Source organism: Sinocyclocheilus rhinocerous, unplaced genomic scaffold (assembly GCF_001515625.1).
Source record: "Sinocyclocheilus rhinocerous isolate Xijiao unplaced genomic scaffold, SAMN03320098_v1.1 scaffold534, whole genome shotgun sequence".
Taxonomy (NCBI): Eukaryota; Metazoa; Chordata; class Actinopteri; order Cypriniformes; family Cyprinidae; genus Sinocyclocheilus; species Sinocyclocheilus rhinocerous.
The window spans coordinates 3,013,541-3,024,708 of record NW_015646352.1 but is presented as its reverse complement, the minus strand read 5'-3'; the positions used below and the strand labels follow the sequence as shown (position 1 = coordinate 3,024,708).

The 11,168-nt window shown below is 37.8% G+C and overlaps 1 protein-coding gene across 1 annotated transcript in view; it reads right to left on the bottom strand.

Moving 5' to 3' along the window:
- LOC107707526 (NT-3 growth factor receptor-like) overlaps nt 1-11,168 on the bottom strand; it is a 200,537-nt gene that overhangs the window by 107,270 nt on the left and 82,099 nt on the right. The gene's annotated exons all lie outside the window — the stretch shown is intronic.

The window sequence follows — 11,168 nt, the reverse complement described above, 5'->3', positions numbered from 1 at the left end:
TCGCCACAAAGGAATGCGTCATTGTGTACGGTCGTATCTTGCGGAGAGGAAGACCGGTGCATATACTGATTGGACACAGGTCGAGCATGCCCATGCCCAAGCCATGTCATGTCATGTAGCATATGTCAATAATATGCCTACCGTCTCGTTACTGCATTAACCATATGTAATATTCTTATCATTGAAAATGAAAAAAAAAAAAAAATAGATTGCATTATAAACTCTTGATCTGGGAAGTAAATGGTATTATCGTTTTTATTTGTTTAATTAGGAATTTATGCTGCCTCAAAGAAAGCATTTGCTGCTCTTGGGGATAACTGGCTGAACTGGCTGGATAAAATCATTGCTCTGGGTGCTGATGGTGCAGCTGTTAATTTGGGCAGCGTCATAGCCCTCATAGCCCTTCTGCAGCAAGAGGCAGGTGACCACATTGTGCCTTTCCACTGTATGCCTCACAGGTAAGACTAGAACTTGTAAAACTGCGGTGTTAAATGCGATGCGGTTGAAAATTTGGGTGCACCTAACTTTTGTGCTGGTGCACCTAAGAAAAAAAGTTAGGCGCACCAGTGCAACCAGTGCAAAAAGTTAGTCTAGAGCCCTGAGCCATGAAGAAGTCTATGCCATGTCATTCAGTATAATTAGCCTAAATTTTCACAAATCATGCTATAAACTTTCATAAGTTATTGTAGTTATGTACTGTTGCAATAAACAACTGATAAAATTATATACCCTTAAATATAGTAAAGTATTAACCAATTTTGATGCAATAAATAGGGTATGATTTAAAAATAATCATCCCTCTAAAACAGAGAAAACATCTTTCAGAAACATCTACATGTCTGTCTCCTTTAAAGTGTTTATAGTGTATATAATGAGTTGTATTTGTAGGGGTTATTATAACACAATTCTTTAACACCAACCCCCACCGGACCTCACTAATTTTCAAAGCCTGGGTACGGCCATGGCTGTCTGTAACACTTTAGCAGACAACTCCATAAACCATATTGGGTGTCAAATAAGTGACATCCAAAATATGCAATGTTGAGGGTCATTACTTTACATTAAGAGCAGTGAATGTGAAAGAGAAAGTTCCCCATTCTAGCTCGGCCATGTATGTGTGGTAACAGATAGAAACCCACAACTCCTGACAGGGAGACGGAGCCCCCATGCAGCGGATATTAGGGTTCTCTCTGCAAGCTCTCATTACCGTTCCTGTGATGCTCCGAGTCATTCTTACAGGGATTAAACTAGCTTTCCAGCATCGTTAGCCTGATCCCATATGAGGGGGGCACTGTTTAATCAAATTATAATTAAAGTTTGAAGTCCCTCTAGTCATTAAAAACCAAATTATCAATCAAACAGGGTGTCACATACAATCACACGGCACATGACAGAGGGTAGAACTAAAAAAAAAGGAAAGACTGTTTGCTCAACTTTCCATTAAAGGGGTCATGAACTGAGAAATCAAAATTCCCTTGAGCATTTGACATGTAAGAGGTCATTGTACTATAAAAACATCATGTAAGTTTCATAACTCAAAACTTTCTCGTTAGTCTAAAAACAGCTTATGTTGAAGCCAGTCGTTGTGGAATGTGCCACTTTATGACGTAATAGTGTGGCTAAACACCGCCTCCGCAGGAGAAGATCAACGCCTGCTTTTTCATCACTGCCTGTTTAACCCCTAGGGCTGGGACAATAAATCGATGCATCGCGATTCGTGGATCGATTCTGAGATTTTCAGAATGCATCGTGATTCTCTCGAATCGATTCTGAGCTTTGTTTTTAACAGCACATGGCGCTCTAGGCTAGTTTTTAACTGCACACTCAAGCGCTTACGAAGAAGAGCGCTTGTGCGTTCGGCTGAGTAATGTAAGTGGTTAAATGTACTTGCACATCGGCTTTTATGCTTTTATGATGCGAGATTAATGTAAACACAGCCCACTGTGAACATCCTTGTAATTCGCTTCAACCTTTTCGAACTTTATGAATGATTATTTTAGGTTCAAATGGTGCGTGTGTAAGGAACTGGAAGCAAGCAGAATACGGCTATTTCTAAAGCACGCAGTGCCATCTGCTGTTAAAAACTAAGCTCAGAATCGATTCAAGAGAGAATCGCAATGCCTTCGGAAAATTTCAGAATCATTTCTCGATTCGCGATGCATCGATTTATTGTACCAGCCCTATTAGCCTGCCCACCGATTCGCGCACATAGTGTAAATAATGAGAGGCAAATGCAGGTGTACGCAGAAACCAAACGATAAAGATGGCTCCGAAGACAACAAGATGCTGTGCAATGCCAAGTTGTGGAAAAACATAGTCTTTGCATTGCCATCCTTTTGATCCCAACATTAGAAAAGAGTGATCAGTGTATGAACTTTATTTTTAATGAAGTTCCAGACCGCGTCAACAAGAACGTCCACAATTAACCACACCTATTCAAACAAAGTGTTCTAACAGGACAGAAAATAGCATATTACTTCTAAATTATGATGTTTTTCTATGTAAAAATCTTGATAACATTATAAGTGGACTTCAGAGAACAATGATAAAAAAGAGACAAAGTGATATTTGTAGGGCTCTCACACCTTCTACATCATTACCCTCACAATATGGCTACACCGCCAGCTTCAAAGTATTCGTCTCAATCCATATGGATTTTCTGGATGTGTTCCAAACAGCAGGTATCATTTCCCAACCTGCACTTCTCCACCACATCTCGGGACTGACTCTATTACCGTTTCCATCAAGCATCTTTGGTGTTTTTCATAAGCTCCGGATGGGAAGCTGTCAGCGGGCAGTGGGAGCGACGGGAGTGATAAAGACTCGTCATTGACCACAGCCCTAAATGGCACACGTCAATATGGATTGGATGTGAGCGAAACATGCAGCGCTGCTCTGTCAGGCATGAGTAGTGTTTGCACAACAGAGAGCGAGAGAAGGCGAATGACAGAGATTGATGGTGGTCCGCCGTGACCCAAGAAAGCGTGAGTGACACTGAAATATGCCCACGAGTGGGCAGAGAAGTATGAGATTGTGTTACTGAATGCCCTGGTGACATCAGATAACAATAGACATGCGGCTAATTTCTATTTTCTGGCATGGAAAAATCTGGAAATGGCAGGCAAGTAGTTTACTAGTGGCTGAATAATATATTGAATTTTCTAAATCAATCAATCAATACATAGACACACCTACACACTACAGTTCAAAAGTTTAGATTCAGTAAGATACTGTTAGTGATACTGTTCTTACTGTATCACCCAGCCGTACTAATCTAAAACTGCTCCCTCACCTCGTCCTTCTGCTCTGGTTACCCACAACACTCTGCATTCAGTATTCTATTGAAAATCCATATTTCATAGAAATATATTGCCCCCATTAGTCCTGAATTAACGTCTTTATGTAAAACGAACTAAGCAAATTGTGAAGAACGGACATTGATATTGTAATAGATACATGGCACAGAAAGACTGAATAAATGGTTTCAATTTTTTAACGGAATTGCATTAAATATTTAACTAATCGCCGTGGTAAGTGGGATGTAATAATCAATACAGGGGGACATCATTACCAGTGTATGAACATTTTGCCAGGCATCAGTCATGCTCCTCTCTAGTTCTCTTCTGAGCTTATTATCTTCATCTTCTGAGTGATTGCTTCAGGCTAACAATCAATATGAAAGCATCGTCCCTATTATTCCTCACATAAAGGGCCAAACACCACAAGAGAGAGAGAGTGAGAGAGCAAGAGAGAAAGAGAAAAATAGAAAGCAAGCAAATATATATATACAGTACTGGTCAGAATTATTGGCACCCTTGGTAAATATGATCAATATATAATTAAGCTTTAGCAGGGTAATTAATTTTTTTTATTTTTTTATTTAAAGTTAGCACAATCAGTCATGGCTTCTGAACTGTACTGATTGTTTATATCCTTGAATTAACTGTAGACATGAAAACAAAAACACTATATACAATATGGCATATTAACCCTGATTTGCTATACATTTTTTATTATTTATAGCCAATACTTATAGCTTGTCTGACTGTAGTTAATTAATATTCTTCAATTCTTATCTGCAATTCTACTGTGAACTATAAACCACGCACTTTAAAGTAACACTGCCTGGCATCCTGATGACTTTTCAGCTTATGAATTGCTCATGATTGATTTTCATTGGGGAAGCTTTCAGAGTGCAAGTACGCAGGTCTGTGTCCCTCGGGGCAGTGTGCTACTTTAACTGGCCAGGAAATTACTGATAGATTTCTGTCAAGCATCTCTGTTTTCCTCTCACGCTTTCACTAGATAGTATAACAAAAGCTTGGCCTTGTCTTGATAGAGAGCACCGTGTTGGTGTGGTCTGACATCTGAAAAGACAAGTAGTCATGGTAACAGGTGGGGCCAGAGATCAATGTAAGAGACAAAAGTACCTGTATACCCGCTAAATTTGCCCACCTCGCTTTAAAAACTGTCAAAACACTAAATGCAGTATAGATATGCAGTTTTTTTTCTTCTGTGATGCTAATTAGTATGTTTCCTCTGAACGACGCTAAACAAGCCGTCTTCTTTAAAGCGTCACAAATGCTGCCAGGTTCTGATAGGAATCAGAAACATTTGTAGGAAGTAAAGGGAACTGTGAAAAATGGATTCTCAGCAATATTGCCAAGTTCTGTTTAACACTCTCAAGACTAATAAATATATGCATTTTAATCTTTTTCCACATGCATAATGACTTAGGCATCCTTATAAACCAAGGATTAATATACGATCTCCCTACACAATGTATCACCAGGCTTTACAGTTTTCTCCCAATCAGTAATCCCATTAAGTTGCAGACAAACAAGACGAGTGAGTATGTGCGTTGGTTTTTCACTGCCCTTTTCCATGTCGTGTTTGACAGGGACTTAAAGTGAACCCAAGCCAGAATCCATACCTGCACGTTAAATTAGCATTGGTTGGATTTCTGGGCAAGGCTCCATTCAACTGATGGACACCTCCTGCAGTGCAATCACTACTAAAATTGGCACTGATTCGGCAGGTTGCATCACCGGTGTCTAGGGAGGTCAGGTCCCCTAAGAGAAAACTTTCAAATTATCTAAATTCTAACAACCATGGGTTTTTGATCAAGTTTTAGAAGCTTTTCTTCCAAAAATTCAAATTCAATTTTTATTATTTATTTATTTTTATTCATTACTAAATTTGGTCATGGCTATCCTGTCGATTTACTACTGATAGACTCACAAACTTGTAATTGAACATAGCAAAATAAAATAAACTGTGACATATTATATTCAAAAGTTCTTCATACAGTGGACTACCAGTAAAATTGATGATAATTTGGAACCAAAAATTATTCAGACACTTTGACCTGACCATGTTTTGTTTAAGTATTATCTGACATTATCAAGTTGAATTTGTTCTGACTCAGTTTAACTCTGAGTTCTTGTCATATTTTATTACCATTTTCTAAACTATAGCGAATAAACTGTGATAATGTGGGAAATGTTGAAGGTGTCTGAATAAATTTTGGATTGACTGTACATTGTACATAAAGCTACCTTTTGTAATGTCACTCTATATTTAATGATTTAATAATTTGCCACAATATATTTAAATTATCTTTATTTTAAGTCAAATATTTAAATATGCATCTGATTGTAATTAATTTGATAAATCATTAATAACAGCATGCGATTAATAAAATAAATTTATTTGAAAATAGTATTTGACTACCTTGGCTAATCGACAACACTGGGCTTGTTAAATAATCTGATTTAACTGTTAACCGGGTCCCTGGCTGAAAACCAAATTGCAGTGTTTTTGTTTTGGTTCTTATTTTTTCATTCATTATAGACAGCTGTAAATGTGGGAAATAAATGCCTTAAAACACACTCTCCCCGCAGCGCTTTGAAAACCAGGACCGTTGGTATGGAAAAGGACACATGAGGGGACTGACTGACTTTTTTCCAAAGCTCGTTAAAAGGTAAGAATTTAAGTAAAAAATCGTATGATTATATTATAAAAATGCAGTCATTGTCAGATTAAATGCAACAATAATAATGAAATGAAATGAAACATGCGACAACAAACCATTAAAATTTGTATTAAAATTTAATTTTAGTGAAGTTATCAAAATTATGTTAAGATAACTTGATTTAATTGCACAGAATTAACATGATCAAAGCATATATCTAAAATAAAATAATAATGTTAAGCTAACATAACTGAATTATGTTAGGATAACTTGAAAAGACTATGTACACATTACTTTTTGAAAATACATCTGATTAACACAAAAGTATTATAATGAAACCACATAAATGCGTAGGACACTCTGAACTCAAACTGAATGTGTGGAACCAATGTCCATAATTCAATTGAGTAAATCCAACAAATCTTTTTTTTCAGTGCAGCGTGTTTACTGTCACTATTACTCTTAGTCCTTCTTTTTTTTAACAGTGATGATCCTTCCAGCGATGAGCCAGACATGAAGTTCGTGTCTGTGGGAGCTGCTTTATACAGACGGAGATTAGAGAAAGGTCAACAGAATAAAATGGATTGGTGGTGCTCGCAGCTGCTAGCTGAGAGGCTGAAAGCGGCGGCTGAGTGACTGAGTCTGCAGACTCTGGCGAATAAGCTTTTATGCTTAGGCCGTAAATAGGCTTGTATCATATCATCATCCGCCGAGCGGGTACAGAAGATTTACCATTTGTCGCCTCACTCGCACTTGAAAGTGCTCAGAAACAAGGAGGCTAGCTAAAGGCGCTAGCTTCCGCACCGCTAACCAGCTAGTTATCTTCAGGTACAGGTAAAAAGATGAAAAATTAGGTAAAAGCAGCTGTTCTTAATTAGTTTTGTAGTTTTCGCGTATAAGAGCATGTCAACCGGTCTATGTTAGCATCTGACTAATTTGACTAGCTGCTACCTAGTGACAGATGATTTTGCACCAAAATATATCAATGCCAAAAGATATGAGAGTTTACTCCTCTTTTGTTATTTTATTATTAGCATTTAGCATTGTTTTTATCTTGCTGCCCATGCCTTTTTGGGTCTGTAACCTACCAGTTGAGGTGGTTATCTTTACAAGAAAAACATTTAAAATGGCAAACACTGTGTAATACAGTGGTTTTTATGGACTATCGATAAGAAAAAAAAATCACTCATGCTAGTAAACACGCTAATCTTGAAATGCTCAGAAAAAAAGAGGGCTAGCTAAAGGTCTCCGCTAACCCCACCGCTAACTTCTGTAAAGGTGAAAAGATGAAAAATAAGGTTCTTAGCTAGATTTGTAGTTTTTGAGGATGTGGGCATGTCACAAACCCAATCTATATTAGCATCTGGCTAATTTGACTAGCAGCAGCAAATTCACTTGTCACATTTACTGACAATTTATTTTTATTTATTTTTGACAATATATATTTTGACAAAACATTTTTATTATTAGCCATTTTAATTTTATTATTAGTATTGCTTTTACCCTGCTGCCTATGACTGAATCCGATCAAACCTGACCCACTTTAAAAGTTTATCTTTATGGGAAAAACATATATAACATGACGTACAGTGTGCATACAGCGGGTCTTCAAGGACTATGATAAGAAAATCACTCTCGCCAAACCTGCTAATCATGTTGATCTGAGTCTTTAATGTGTCAAGTTCCAGCCACATGACTGAATGAGATACTTGCTGCCTTGATTTTGCCCAACAACGACTCTCTGTGTCAATAAAAATCTGCCAATGCAAGAGATATCAAGGACCTGCTGTGAAGGATAAGTTGACATCTTTAAAATCAAGATCACCTCAAGGGCAAGTTGACGAACATCCAGGCATACTTCAAGCGTGCCTTGAGATTGCTATCACTGAAGCAAAAAAAGAGGGGGGAGGGGATGGGAGTGAGGGGTTAAGGTATATTCTGTCAGAGAAATGTTTAATCCAACATTGACATCTCTGCTGCAGTTGAAGGCCTCAAACTTTTGCGGTTCTGATGTCAGAAAGTTCATCACAGAGAAAGCAGAAAACTACAGCATGTACTGATGTTACTCTATGAGCTTATTTACAATAAATGCTTAATTGGATTTGCGGCAAATAAACATAGATGACACACTTGGCCTACATCTGCACCTCAGATTAGGCTACTCCACTGGCTTCTGCTGTGTTATCGTACAAAGCAGACTAATTATGGCCATTCACTCTGTACAATATGGTCTATGCAAAAGATCTAATTTCAGGCCACAATTTTCCTGCTGAACGCAGTCTTCTCCATCTCACTCTATATCTGTCTTGATTACTGCAGTCCTTCCTGTTTCTCTTCATCCCTTTTGGGACAGCTAGTGCCCGAGGAGAATGAAAATGTAAATTACACAGAGTCTGGTCCATCATTTTTGCGCAAGTCCAAAAAATATGACTCTGAGATGTAAGGTTGGTGCCCACTGTGTAATTTTTCCACAATTTTGCCAGCTAACACAGATTTCAGGGATGGCAAAATATATAAAAATCAGTCTTTTGTCTATCCTCTTGTTTTCTAATGATTTAACGTAACAATGTTTATTGAAATTAAAATCACCATCATGTAAAACACTGCCAAACGACTCTTATCGCACACTGATTTCACTTAATTGGCATTAAAAGATGAAAATCTGTTCAGAACTGCTAAACCAATTTTTTATAATGATACTCATAACATATAGGACTGCACAAATTTCTGTCACAATGTTTATTTTGTAATGTGTACGTTTGGAAATTCTGATTCGTTCTAGCTGAATCACTTCATTTAGACGGTTCACATAAAATTATTCACTAATTCAAGTCCCTGCATGGCATTTTAGTCCTTTTAATAGCAAACAAAACTTTTTATTTGTATTTAGAAGTGTACTATTACTTTTCTAAGCGAGCAGGCTTACACTTTTCTTATGACCAAATTAAATTAATAACATAATATGCAAATTAATTAATCCAATTTAATGAAATCGCATAAATCAATATTCGACAAAGTAGTACACACTTAGCAACCACTAAAATCACCCAATCAACACCTTAGCAACCACAAACAATCCCTGGTAACAACCTACAGCAATTTTGCATGAGAAAACACCACTCTCACTTTTATTCAGAAAATTAAAAACAGGGCAGTCACAATTGATTATAAACCAAATTAATTATATAATATGCCAGTAAATGAATCTAGTTATTTGAAATTATAACACAAAAATCTAGTATTACGCAACAGTGCACATATGGAATATGGTCGTGTTGTCCCTTTAAAGATGGTGTCCCACAATCATCATCGCTTCATGGCTCTGGTATTACCCATATGACCCGTGTTATTTCACATGAAATTAATTTACCCTCAGTCTAATCACATGATAAGCACAGCTGTTAATGCTTGGAAATTTATCATTTCCATCTGACCTGCAAAATATGAAGGAACCAAGAAGCTAAATGTCATAATATACTGTTAACCATACATTTAAATTCTAATCAAGATCATATTTAACCAATGTCACTAGATACTTGACTCAACAAACATGCTAACTAGAAGGCCATGTCTTGTACAGTATATGCAGCTAAATTACGTTACCCATTAAGACAACACATGTTCAATATCTCTCAGGAAATCCAAAAGTAATCCTCTCCTTGGAGTATCTCCAAAGGACGTGCTAACCCTGCAGAGAAGATGGGCCACCTCAGAGGAGCTGTCCTGCTTCCCTGGCTTAAAATATCACGTTTAGTCACGCGCACACGAACACACCAAGACACAGATGCCTGTATGGATAAAGCCCTATGCACTCAGCTGATTGGTGTTTGCATGTTGGACAGGAATGCGATGACACCTGAACCATAATTATGAAATTGCTTTACTTGATTTGCGATAATCCTGAGACAAGAGCCCAACGACTGGCTAACGCTGCCAAATGACTGATTTTGCACACCAAATAAACACATGAACACTTTCAAAACTGCTAAACCAAAACTTTCATAATGATTTAAAGGTAATAATATAGAGAATATCGCAAAGACAATGTCACTCAAAAAGCGCACAATGCACATCACATAACATCAACTACTAATCATCTTTTACAAAGTTGTACTATGCTAATACAATACTAACAATATTGTATGGGAATTATTTTGGAACAGTGCTATTTTAGTGTAACTGAGATGCTATTAAAGTTTTTATTAATATTTTAAATCAGTTTTTATATTATACATTATTTTATTTCCAGATTTAATTTTAATGTTAAAGGGGTCATATGATGCAATTTCAAATTTTCCTTTCTCTTTGGAGTGTTACAAGCTGTTCGTGCATAGATAAGATCCCTAAAGTTGCATACCGCCCAAATGTATACGCAAAGAAAGAAGGCGTAACTTTTATTCTCGCTGTAGTATTGTTGTTGCCGCCGCCGCCATGTCGTGGAGACGCTGTGTGTTTCGTTGTGAAAGCTAAACTACTTTGTTTGGCCTTCCAAAAGAGGACGATATCCGCTTCGTCATGCCTAGAGCTGATCCGTGCTGGTCGCTGAGGAAATACATCAACTTCACGCTGTGGATCGCCGGATCGGCTTTCACCATGGACGAAGCGGAGTCCAGCCCGGGGTCGTCACATGTGGTTGCCGCAAGCCCACCCACCGCCGCTCACTCTAGGCCTCCGCTCACTCTAGCCCACCGTGTGTGACGCTGTGTTTCGTTGTGAAAGCAAAACTACTTTGTTTGGCCTTCCAAAAGAGGACACGACCAGAAATCAGTGGTTAAGTTGTATTTAAAACACTGTTCCAGAACAGTTCAACCCAAATATTAATTTATGTGCACCCCTTTTTATGGAGGACTGTTTCCTGATCCTGGTAAAATAGACTACAATGCCGACTGTTCTGACTCACAGACTGTAAGTACGTTTTTTATATTTAAAGAATTTGCCAATGATGATTCAAACGCGAGTTTTTTGGGCAGTGTAGAGTAGCACTTGTTGTTTGTCATTTCTCCGATCACAAATGCAGACATGGTTTTATGTTTACGAGGCGCGATGCAATGCAACGCGTAAAAAGACAGTATAAGTCATTATAATCAGTAATTATGTCCCCACTGGATGCAACAAATGACTCGTTTATAATGGGTTTTTTAATGTTTTTGTCTCGTCGCTCCGGCCGGGACAAGGCATCACAATATGGCAAGGG